Source organism: Danio rerio, chromosome 5 (genome assembly GCF_049306965.1).
Source record: "Danio rerio strain Tuebingen ecotype United States chromosome 5, GRCz12tu, whole genome shotgun sequence".
In the NCBI taxonomy this organism is placed as follows: Eukaryota; Metazoa; Chordata; class Actinopteri; order Cypriniformes; family Danionidae; genus Danio; species Danio rerio.
Genome location: NC_133180.1, coordinates 39162537 through 39175136, shown reverse-complemented (window position 1 = coordinate 39175136; position 12600 = coordinate 39162537). Strand labels below are relative to the sequence as shown.

Below are 12600 nucleotides of genomic sequence, written 5' to 3'. Positions count from 1 at the left end.
AATACTTGATAAATGCATTCATTCTATGCATTCATTCAAATGCTTTATTCATCAGGGATTGCCACAGTGGAATGAACACTTATCCAGCACAGGTTTTACACAGCGGATGCCCTTCCAGCTGCAACCCAGTACTGGGAAACATCCATACACGTTCGTATTCATAAACTACGGCCAATTCAGTTAATTTAATTCACCTATACTGCATGTCTATGACCGAACCGAAGCAACCGGAGGAAACCCACGCCAGCACGGGGAGAACATGCAAACTCCACACAGAAATGGAAACTGACCTAGCCAGGACTCGAACCAGCAATAATCTTGCTGTGAGGCGACAGTGCTAACCACTGAGCCAACGTGTCACACCAGTGGAATATATATATTTTTTTATTTTCTGTGACACCTTTTACAAACCCTTTCGTTTCAATTAGATAATGTAAAATGTAAAAATCTGATGAAATTTTAAAGAGCAAATATTCGAAAATATGCTAATCAGTTATGTGACGCCCACTGACAGGTAAAAGCTGCTACTCTCTCTTGGCTGTTGCCTTGGTGCTGAGGGATTGAGACACAGTGGCAGATATTTGCGCACATACATTATCAACCAATGGTGGCACGCGACAAGGTGTGGCCTAAATAGAAATGTAAAGGTAATGCAAAAACTGATACAATTAATGACGAGTGTAGAAAGCCAAAAAAAATAAAAATCCTAGATATTTCATGAGATTTAGAAATCCTGGCCGGACATTTTTTATAGTCTCTAAAAGAGGACTTGTAGTCACTCAAGTGTAGCTACAGATTTTGGGCCCTTCACGCTAAATACACTCTATACACTCTATTTTTTCTACCACAGGCTGAATGGATGTAGTAAGGTAGGCATTTCATTCAGAAAACATTACAACCTAACAGATACCTCCTGCTCACTATTTCTGTTTGTTGTTAAAACTGACAGTTGAACCAGCGTAGTTAAGCATATTAGACACGCCAAAAGGCATAGAATCACCAAGAGGCGACAATCTAGTGCGATTTGGGAAACAGCCACTAGATGGCGCAGTGGCCGTTTTGGAATGAAAATTCCAATAGGGTATATGCCGAGCTAGTGCTGTTCCCATGCTGATACACTTCCGGTGACCTGTTATTGTGAACTTTTTCCATTTTGTACGGTTCCTTATACAGCATCGATGTTGTAATGTCATTAAAATACATTCAGTTAAATAAACTTTAGCATTTGTTTAGTTGCTCAAGCATAAAACGAGACAAAAAGCCGTTTACTCGCACGCGCCCTTCAGAATCGGCAGGCTAACGCAGAAGCTCCATTGAATATACTGGGGTAAAATAAATGCTCATATAATAAAGATATGGGGGTGAAAATGTAATTTAATGCAGTGCTTCTTGTACAATCTGAGACCCACTTTAAATCGGATATCACTCAGCTAGTGGAGATCGCTGATTTTTTAAAGAAAACAGACCTTAAACGCACCGAATTTTGCATTGCCATTCAATTTGCCTGAAGCGCTTAACCCAGGTTAATGGCAAATAAAAAGTCCTATTAGCATGCTTCGGCATATACCCCATAGAACAACAGCGTATTACAAGTCTGTAAAATAAAGTATTAAAAGTGCTGATAATTGTGATATTAAGTGTTCTATTGTCGTCTTTCAGGTTGTATCTCAGCTTTAATGCACTTTTGAAATAAATAATTAAAAAAACAAAGCAGCAGCTTGCCATCACGGCAGCAATAAGATCCAATGGACAGCCGATCACTTTCACTCCAAAATGGTGGACTACGGGGCTGTTGCTGGGCGCTGCTGTTGCATTGGAATGTTCTATTGAGTGTCGCCTCTTGGTGATTCTAAGCTTATTAGCCACGCCCATTAACTCAAAATCACATAATCTGATAATTAAACCGAAAACAAGCAGAAAGTGCATTTTCACATTTTATTAAAGACTAAACAGGCGAACAAATATTTTTGTTGTTTTAATGACATGCACAGATGAAGTTTTCACCACAAAACTGGCAATGTCAGCTAACAAAACCATATGATTAGTTTTGATTTCTTGAGAATTTTAGCATCCGTCCGATGCCCCTGCCATTGCCTTCTAATTTCTTCTAATTTTAGTATATCCATTTATGCTGATCTGTTCCTGTTTTAATACCAATATATAATCCCTAAGATTTATTCTTCACTAAATTATTGGGATAGCTTTCTTGGTAATAAATCAACAAACGCTGCAGAACTTATGAGAAGTGGAGCATCTGATAATTCAGAAGCATGCAAACCAGTGGAAAAGTGCCAGCAAATCTTTAGTCACCTGCAAAGAGTGTTAATTTGACTAAACCTCCAGCTAATCAAGAAACTGTTAATTACTCTTGTTGGCTACAGTTACTGAAGAACTGAATTGGCATTACAGATGGACTGGTGGCTTGTAAAAATCAAGAATGCAAAGTTCCAGAGTAAACCAGCATGTCTTTACCAAACTTGTAAAATAGATAAACTTTCCATGTTTTGCACTACATACAGTTGAAGTCAGAATTATTAGCCCCCATGTTTATTTTTTTTCCCCAATTTCTGTTTAACTGAGAGCTGATTTTTTTAACACATTTTTAAATATAATAGTTTTAATAACTCATCTTTAATAACTGATTTATTTTATCTTTGCCATGATGACAGTAAATAATATTTGACTAGATATTTTTCAAGACACTTCTATACAGCTTAGAGGCATTTAACTCTTAAGTCTTAACTGGGTTAATTAGGTTCACAAGGCAGGTTAGGGTAATTAGGCAAGTTATTGTATAACGATGATTTGTTCTGTAGACTATTGAAAGAAAAAACAGCTTAAAGGGACTAATAAATTTGTCCTTAAAATATTTTTGTAAAAATTAAAAACTGCTTTTATTCTAGCCGAAATAAAGCAAATAAGACTTTCTCCAGAAGAAAAAATATTATCAGACATACTGTGAAATTTCCTTGCTCTGTTAAACATAATTTGGGAAATATTTAAAAAAGAAAAAATTCAATAATTCTGATAATTCTGACTTCAACTGTATGTATTAAAAGGCTCAAAACCTCCTGTATAAGACATTATTTAATCAAATTGTAATTTTTTTGGTTGCTCTTTATTCTACACTACATGATCTGTATGTAACTAGGGCTGCACAATTTTTTGTTTCAGCATTGATATCGCAATGTGATCATCCAATAGTCACATCATAAATGTTGCAATGTTGAGTCTAGATTATACATGATCATTTTGCAAGTGTTTTTGAGGCCTGTAACTGTGTGAGGGTTTTAAAAACATTCAGGCATAAGAAATTGTGGTGTTTGTCACTTTGAAAAATGTATAATGATTCATTCTATTGAATTGTTTTTAAAACGAAGACTATGCAGTATTATTTCACATTTGATTATTCTGTTAGTGTTTACCTGAATACATTTGGACATTTCAGAAAACAATAAAACGCTGTTTATTTAATTAGCATATTTTCATTATTGAATTTATCTGTGCTTGTAGATTGTTTGTTATATTTTATACACTCCACTACAGAATCATCTCAATTAATCAATACATTTTTTACAAACATATATTCAACTAATCTAGTGAAATTGTATGTGTATATCGCAATATATATTGCAGAATTTAAAAAATCACAATATGTAAATTTTCCAATATCGTGCAGCCCTATATGTCACATTAATTTAAAGTATATCTAAGAAAGTACTGGGTTATATTAAGTAAAGACATGGGTTATGTTCAGGAGGTAAATATCACCCAGCTTATATAATGACTATGATAAGTACATACACACAAAGCAGAACTGTAAAATATATATTGATTCCTTTTTTAATCAGTAAGATCTTAAATGTATTAGGTACATATAAACAGTCACCAGTAGCATGGGCCGGTATGATAACCTTGTATAAAAATGTCATGGTTTCATAGTATTGTGGTTACTGCTCTAAAATATATTCTTTTTATATGTCTAGGCAAAACACTTTTTTTCTCCCTTTAACACAACATATTTTATGTTGAGAAATATTTCAAATATTTTAGAACATTAAACATGTCAGACTAAATAATTCATATAAATCATTGACTTCTGCTGTCTTCATTAGTTTCAAAAACACTGATTTCTTTACAATTTAAAATGGCATCTTTGTAGATCCTTTCCACTGGAGATACTGTTGTCCAAAAAAACAAAAACAAAAAAATCATACATATACCATAAGAATGGTAAAGCAGAACATTTTGGGGGTTTTAAAACCTGGACTTTTTCAAACTGCAGTATACCTTAAAAACAGTTATCGTCCCATGACTAGTCACTAGTTACTAATATGAGTATATAATACATATGAGTACTGGTAACACTGGATTAGATGAGATTATATCTGAATTAAAGGGCTAGTTCACCCAAAAATTAAAAGTATGTTATTAATTAATCAAGATTTTCATTCATCTTTATAACACAAATTAAGATATTTAAAACGAAATCTGAGATCTTCCACATCCTCCAGTCAGCAAGGGTCCTGACATATTCAAGGTGGTTGGTATGGGGTACGTCAGTGTATAGTTCTTGTGAGTGTGCGCAATATACTGACACTGAAGCGAAGAAATTGTTGAAAAATGTCATTTTTGTTTTATATGTGCATAAAAGTATTCTCATTGCTTGATAATTTTGAACCACAGAAGGCCTGAAGTCTGTTTTGAGGATTTTTGGTATTCCAATGACTAACAAAAATCTCACTAGCTATGTTTCCATCCAAAGATGTGAATTTAATTTATGTGCAAACCTAGAATATCGCATGAAAGACGTGCAAATAAAGCAGCGTTTCCATCCAATGAGTCAAAGAGAACCAAATCATCACTTCCTTGTAAACTGGCGCCAAATATCAAAAGTTAAAATGGAATTTACTGAGGTAGGATAAGTTGCTTCAATCTTTTCCATATTGAATAAATTACTTCCTCAGAAGACAAGTGCTGACAAAACACAAAAAACGCATGGTGGCATTTGAAGGTGTGAGACACGGATTGCAGACGCTCTTCTGGAGGTAATTAATAATAAAATAACACTAATACTGAAACGGTCAAGGCGTTTTCGAATGACCAAAACAACGTTTTATATGTTTTACAAATGCAGTCAGCCTGCTGATTTGTCCACTCACCAACATTTTTATCATCACATGACCTCTTATGACAAAATCACATGACATTTGTATTGCGCATACTGGACTTTGTTCGGTAAAAGTGTTTCCATCACAGTTTATGCGCATCTTTTCTTATGGAATAAAAAGTTTATCCTACTTAGTTATGCGCATTTTCAAAATTGATGTGCATCTTGGCATTTCCATTAACTGTTTTTTATCCGAATCTCCAAAATGAAAACACAGCTACTGATTGGGAAGGACATAAGGGTAAGTAATTAACAACACTTTTCATTTTGGGGTAAGCAAGAAATAAGCATTGGTACCTAATGAAGAGTTAAAACTGTAATGCGTAAAGGTAGTGAACGGTATCTAATAAGCTCTGCATCTAAATAAAAGTTACACTAGTCACTATGTGACTTATTATTGGTAGCTTATTGGCAGTGGTGTAAAGAGTACTGGAAAAATATACTTAAGTACCATTACTAGCCAAGAAATGTAGTGCAAGTAGAGTAAAAGTATCTGTTGTAAATATTACTCAAAGTATGAGTAAAAATCAGATCTTTCAACAGTACTCAAGAGTAGTGAATTGTGAGCATTACACTGTAAAAAGCTGATGCGTTTCCATGGTATTTGTGGATGTGTGGAAACGTAACATTCTGCAGTGCATTTAGCTATTGCCCAGCAGACACACAACATCAGAAGATGTTAATATTAGGTTAGATTCAGCTTGTGACGTCAGTTAACCAAAATTCAATGTCTAGTCAGCGTCTAAGGACAACGTTAATTTGATTACCAATAACAATGTCAAATAACGTGTGATTGATTTCAGGTTGTGTTGGAAAGTGACCAAAATCCAACATCGAGCCAACATCTTAACTCTTATTGACGTCAAATACTGACATTTCTCGTCAGGTATGGCAACTAAAATCCAACATCTAATAGACGTCATAGTGGTAACGTCCACACAACGTCAAGCTGTAACATCATTAGACGTTGATATTTGGTTGATTTTAAGTTGGACATTGATGTTGGCCAGAGGTTGAGTTCTGACGTCAAACCTATTTTCATTTCCAAACAAAACGCAGCGTCCCCACAACGTTGAACTTTAACATAATGTTGACGTCTTGTGCCTGCTGGAGTTTAAGGCCATTTCAGTCTCTACTGTTCAGTCTCTGGGTCATTGTGTGTAAAATTTTAGATGTCTTCTTAGACACTTTTAATGCTTCCAAACAGTTTGCTGCAATTATAAATCGCCCATGTCTTGAGGTGGTTAATTATGATGAGATTTACCTTCTATGTGTGATTTGATTGGACAGGAATTGCAGGACTGATTTTTCCAATCCCCATAGACAGAAAAAAAATAAAGTAGTGAGAGCAGGTTGAAGGAAAGTGGTGGAGTAAAAGTAAATACTGCAGTAAAATGTACTAAAGAAAAAGTAAAAGTACACATTTTCATACCTACTTAGTAAATTACACTTTCTCTTCGAAAAGAAACTACCCAATTACAGTAGTTTGAGTGTTTGTAATTTGTTACTTCACACCACTGCTGATTGGTAATGTTAAAACAGCTTGCCATTATCAGCTGTGGAGTGAGCAAAGCGCTGGAGGCTGCACAGGACAGGAGGCTTTTGCTCCATCAGTTCACGACTCACGGCTGAAATCATGAGACATGCTGCACCTTTAAATTCAGATGTAATGTGATATACACCTTTATGATAATCATAATAAATACCAAATCCAGTGGTGGGATATGATACCAAAACTAGAAAAACCTCAAATGCACATTACAAATGAACAATCTAGTCTAATCCAACTGATCCACTCCTACTGTTCTACATGTCTCATTGGGTCACGGAACATTGCAATAGAATATAACGTTACCTTTTGATCTTGCAGTGTGGCTTTAGTCTCCGCGTACAGTAAAGTGAGTGGAATGCTGGAGTGGGTGTCGGAAGTAATTCTTGGGCAATTTTTCGGCTGGAAAATGATTAGGACTCCGACCGCATACTGTCGCCTCTTTCCTGGTGCTACAGTTAGGCCTCGACGACAGTGTGCTTCATGTATGAACGAATCAAAAATGTGTTATCATCAAGTCTGGAACCACCATGTCGCCCTCTGAACGCTTCGAGAGAATAGCAGGAAGCCCTTTCCACCGTATTCCTGATTTCAGCACACTTCTCTTTTAGGGAAAAAAACAAACGTATTTTGCGCCCTGCCTATAATTAGCGACATATGTTATAAGTCCAAATAGGGTAAAGCTTCCAGATTATGTCGTTGTCTTTATATTGCGTTGCCCGATCCTCGCCTCTTTCCTCCCGAGGTTCTTCTTCCTCCGTCTTCTCGTTTTTGTCTCCTCGTTTTAACCGTCGCTCCTCGTCCAAGAAATGACCAATTCACTAAAACACGAGACACCCCGTGGCCCTTCAAAGAAGTCAGAATAAAGTACCCCAAAAATCGACTTGGCTATCTCTCCGGAGAAGCATATAACCCATCCATCAGTTCAAACGTGACTGTGCCAGAACAGGAGGCGGGGTGGATTCAACATAAACAAGAGTACCGTTGTTTTTCTAAATAATTGAAATAATCTGCGCTCGCTCGGCTGTCAATTCAGTCCCACATGAAATCATTGAGTCTGCAGCAGAAACACGTAGCATCACATATGCGCGATTCAACCACACCCATTTTATTGCGAATGTACCACTGCAGCGCGCAGCTGCACCGCCAAACCGCGGCTCAGGGGGGTGAACAGCACCTCACTCTCGACTTCGGGCCGCTGGACGACAGATATCAGTTCTTTCAGCAGATGTGCAAACTCACTACTCAGTAACACTCAGTGTTGATGTTTGCCGTGAATGACATATAAATGCTCTTGAGAAGACAGGGACATTCTGCTGAATTCCCCCTACGCGCTGGTCAGTGACTACATGAATGCGCTGCTGAGCGAAGTGTTGCCAGATCTCACTAAAAGCACACTGTTGTGTGAAAAATAAACGCAAAACAAGCAACTTTCCCTTAGAAATATGGCAGAGCTGATAATTATTTATTCATAAAAATTAATCTTTATTTATAGTGTTGTTCGGTTAGTAGGAGTGGGTGTGAATTGTAGCCCACGTTGGTCACCACGTGCTTTGGCCAAAAAACAGTTAAAATGTTAACATTATGAAGAAAAAGAGATTGAACTGTTTAACAAATAAACGACTAAAGTTGTTTATAATATGTGGGCGTGGCAACACTTTATGGCATTTATGCAAAGTAACCAAAAATCAACACCTTAATATTTTTTCCATCTACAAATACATGCAAAATGACACCAGAATTTCCCAAGAAACACCAACCTCACACTTTGCTCAAGTTTCAATCTTGCACCCCAAATATGACTATATCATGAAAGAATCACCATCCTAATGCAAAAATGTATTATTATTTATTTATATTAATATAAATGTGTGTATTTTTTCTTTGAATCTTATTTATTCATAATAATAATAATGATTTAATAAGTACTGTAAGCCTATTTGATTCTTTGGACCCAGTTTTTTTAGCTTGTTTCTTTATTAATTTATTAGTTCATCATTGATTTGTTTCTTGTTTTACTAATACATGTCTATAACAAAAAAATGTTCATTTTTTTCTTTAAAACTTTTTACTTTATCAATTATATATAATATGAATTACTTTAAATTTAGTCATTTATTTCTTAAATGTAAATTTAATTCATTCATTTTTCCTCGGTTCAGTCCCTTTATTCATCAGAGGTCGCCACAGTGGAATGAACCGCCAACTTATCCAGCATATGTTTTAAACAGCAGATGCCCTTCTATCTGCAACCCAGTATTAAGAGAAGCACACACACATTCATTCATGCACACATACACTACGGTCAACTTTTAGTTAACCCAATTCACCTATATCTTTGGACTGTGGGGGGAACCCGGAGCACCCGGAGGAAACCCACACCAACACGGGGAGAACATGCAAACTCCACACAGAAATTTTGTCAGACCTAGCCAGGACTCAAACCAGGTGACAGTGCTAACCACTGAGCCACCATGTCACCCTAAATGTAAATTAAATTTTTTTTTTTATTCTAGTAGACTGTTTCTCCTGACTTTTTTCCAGCTCCCATAAAACTTCCGTATTGCCCCGTGGGGGTCCCCTCCCCGGGCCTACGTTTAAAAACCCCTGACTTGGATCTGTAATTAAAATTCCCCTGTAAGAGCAGACAGTAATGCAATGCACACTTTCTCTCTAGAGACATAAGCTGCCACCCACCAGAGACACACTCCTAATTACACCTGCTATAATTACAAGTTGATGGGAGGAGCACAGACAGATTATACTTTGCACTACTGTGCACTTGCTTATTGGCCCCATTAAAATTCGGATTGTTGCTAATGCTGTACTGCCATGGTTGAACATCTAAACTGTATTTATTTTCATTTACATCTACAACTGTGCCCATTAAAACTGGTCTGCACATCATGGAGGAGGATAGCTAAATATGGCTTATCATCATCATGTATCCCCCTCACCAAATGCAGCGATGGTACGCTCCACCTGCCCTACTCCCCATAAGAGACTGTAGTTGCTGTGAATGGGTTGCCCAGCAACACCATTTCCAGAGACCAGTGCACTGCGAGCAGAATGTGGTTGGATGGACGTGAACTGTATTAATCCTCCACACATATATTCATAACCACTAGGTAGGTCACCTACTAACTTATACGGATGTACTTGATTTCTGAGTATAATCAAATAAAAATGCTTCTAACAGATGTGATGGACAAGATGAGTAAAGGGGTGAAGATAAGGAGTGCAGTGTGAGCACAGTGTGTTATCCTCTCCATAACTGCTGTAGGCTTACTGGGTTCAGAAGGACAGAAAAAGGGTCACATTCTGATGTCAGAAATATTGGGATCTGAAACAAATGGAGAGTGTGTAGTGTCAGCCTCTAGAGTGCGCTATTGCTCCTTCTACAAAGAAAATGGAGTCTTCAAATGAGTTTTACATAAACTCAATGTGTTAAAGAAGTATATGTGTAAATGTTGTGGAATAACTTAGGTGTTTACCAACAGTGAGAACAGATCTGTGCTAAATACATGCATAAAATATTCAGTAAACAGTAATACTAAACTACTAGTAATTTTAAACTACTAATACTACTTAAGTATTACTGCAAGAATAGCATTTTAAGAAACTCTAAAAGCAAATTACCAAAGGAAGCTTTTGTTGTTTGATCTACAGACCAAACTGGAATGAAGAAGCAGGGAATAATCTAGTGTTTGACTTTAAATTCCTTCTAATGTTTAACCCTGCTGTGTTTAACCAAACATGTTCAGTGCAAAGGTCAGTTTCATCCTTAAACCAGGTTTCTAAAACGAACTGCTCATAACTGCAGAGGCAAAACATCTGTTCATCATATTATATATCATCATGTCTATTTATTTTTTTATTTATTTGTTTGTTTTGTTATTAATGCCATTCCAGAATATGGTCATATTCATGAAAAGAACCAGTAATCTTTATAGTCTTTCTTACACAGAAGTCGGGAGGGACAATTCAGAATCTTCAGTTTAACTAACTTGCTTGTCTTTGGGCTGTGGGAGGAGAGTACCCGGAATAAACCCAGCTGACATACACACACACACACACACACACACACACAAACACGCACACACACACACACACTTATATAGGGGTTGAACAATGTAACTGATAATTAGTCTGGTGTACTTCGTCTTGGGAATGGCAGATAATGGTCCTACACCATGCCCATAGCCAGCCTGGTGAAGGAGGTGGTTCTTTTTTTTTTTTTTTTCCTCAAAAAGTTAACCTTTTTGCGGTTATACGCCTCATTTTCTATTTAATTATGAGATTAAAATACATTTTAAGCACTATTTTAAGCTGGATTAGCTTGTCGGAGTGTCATCATAACCACACTTTTTGACATACCAAAAATCCAAAAGTATTTGCTAGATTTAGAATAAAGAAATATGAAGATATACTTATTTTTGAAATACAAATGTATTTCATCATATATCATTAGAAAAGAAGAATCTGTTTTAAATTAAAAACAAGCCTATTAACTATTGTCATTTATTAGGCAAATTATAAATAACAAATTGTCCAGCACATTTAATCTAATCAGAATCTGACCATTTGAATAATGATAATAAAAAAAAAAAATCACTTCACATTTTTTCTAGCCTATCTGTAAAAAAAAAGTACATTTAAAAATTCATGCATAACAACAATTGTATTTAAATTCATTTTAGATGGGTTATTTTTACTATTTTACTATGTAGTACTATTTACTATTTTACTATATGATGGCATAGCAGTCAAATAGGACAAATGAGCTCATGAATAGGACAAATTCTGGATTTTAAACCATTCTTCTTGCAGAATAAAGGTCAGGTCAGTATATGATGCTGGTGTCTGTATTTTGTACTATTTTGGTGTCGTTGTATTTACACTGTCATTATATTTGCACTGTCTGTATTTTGCACTGTTGTTGTATTTTTTACTGTCTGGAGTCAGCACCTAAGCTTTTCACTCATCATAGCACACGTGCTGCTGATGATTTGACAATAAAAGTGATTTGATTTGATTTGATTTGTAGGAAAACATTTTCTGACTTGACCCCCCAAAACACCTTAAAGGGGCTCAGTAATATTTAGATCCGGTGACTGTGCAGGCCATCGAACACAGAAAAAAATTATTCAAAAATGATTCCTTGAATTTACTAAATTATTTTAAGTTAAGTGGTTGTAAACAATTTGCTTGGGCTGGATTTGAACAAACAAATAAAGTTAAACATTACTCAATTTAATTTGTTTGCTTAAATTCAACACAAATAAATTGTTTGCAACAATTTTGCAGACATTTTTTTCAGAGAAGATGTTCAACTTCACTTTCATGTTCATCAAATCAGTCTCCAGTCTTGCTGTGTGTATTGGTGCATTATGCTCCTGATACATGCATGGCAACACCTTCAGAATACAGTGTTTGAACTAGTGGATGCACATGGTCCTCCAGAATGTTTCTGTAATCGTTAATTGGCAGTGATCCAGTACCCATCTAGCACAAGTAGGGATTGCCATGATATTGTAGCCCGAACCATCACTGATCCACCCCCATGCTTCACTCATGCAACAGTCTAGGTGGTACACTTCTTTAGGGCTTCTCAACACCATAACTCTCCTGAACATGGGGAAAAACAGTGTAGGTTGACTCCTCAGAGAACAATACTTCTTATTGTGCACAGCCCAACATTTTCTTTGTTGTCACCATTCAAATCGTTGTTTGGCATGTATATTGACCCTGTGGAGCTTCCGACAGTTTTTGTGGAAACAGGAGAGTTGAGGTGCACATTTAATCCTGCAATGAGTTGTGCAGCTGTGGTTTTCTGTTTTTTGGATACAATCCAGGTCAGCACCTCCCTTTCAGACAGCTT

At 36.3% G+C, this 12600-nt stretch overlaps 1 protein-coding gene across 2 annotated transcripts in view; it reads right to left on the bottom strand.

Moving 5' to 3' along the window:
- The window catches only part of gnb2 (guanine nucleotide binding protein (G protein), beta polypeptide 2), a 34483-nt gene extending 26700 nt beyond the window's left edge, over nucleotides 1-7783 (bottom strand). The window contains exon 1 of one of the 2 annotated variants that reach the window (XM_005165304.6): nucleotides 7026-7783. The gene's annotated coding sequence lies outside the window, so the exon portion shown is untranslated. 2 annotated transcript variants of the gene reach the window in all.
- Between the last annotated feature and the right edge of the window lie 4817 nt (nucleotides 7784-12600).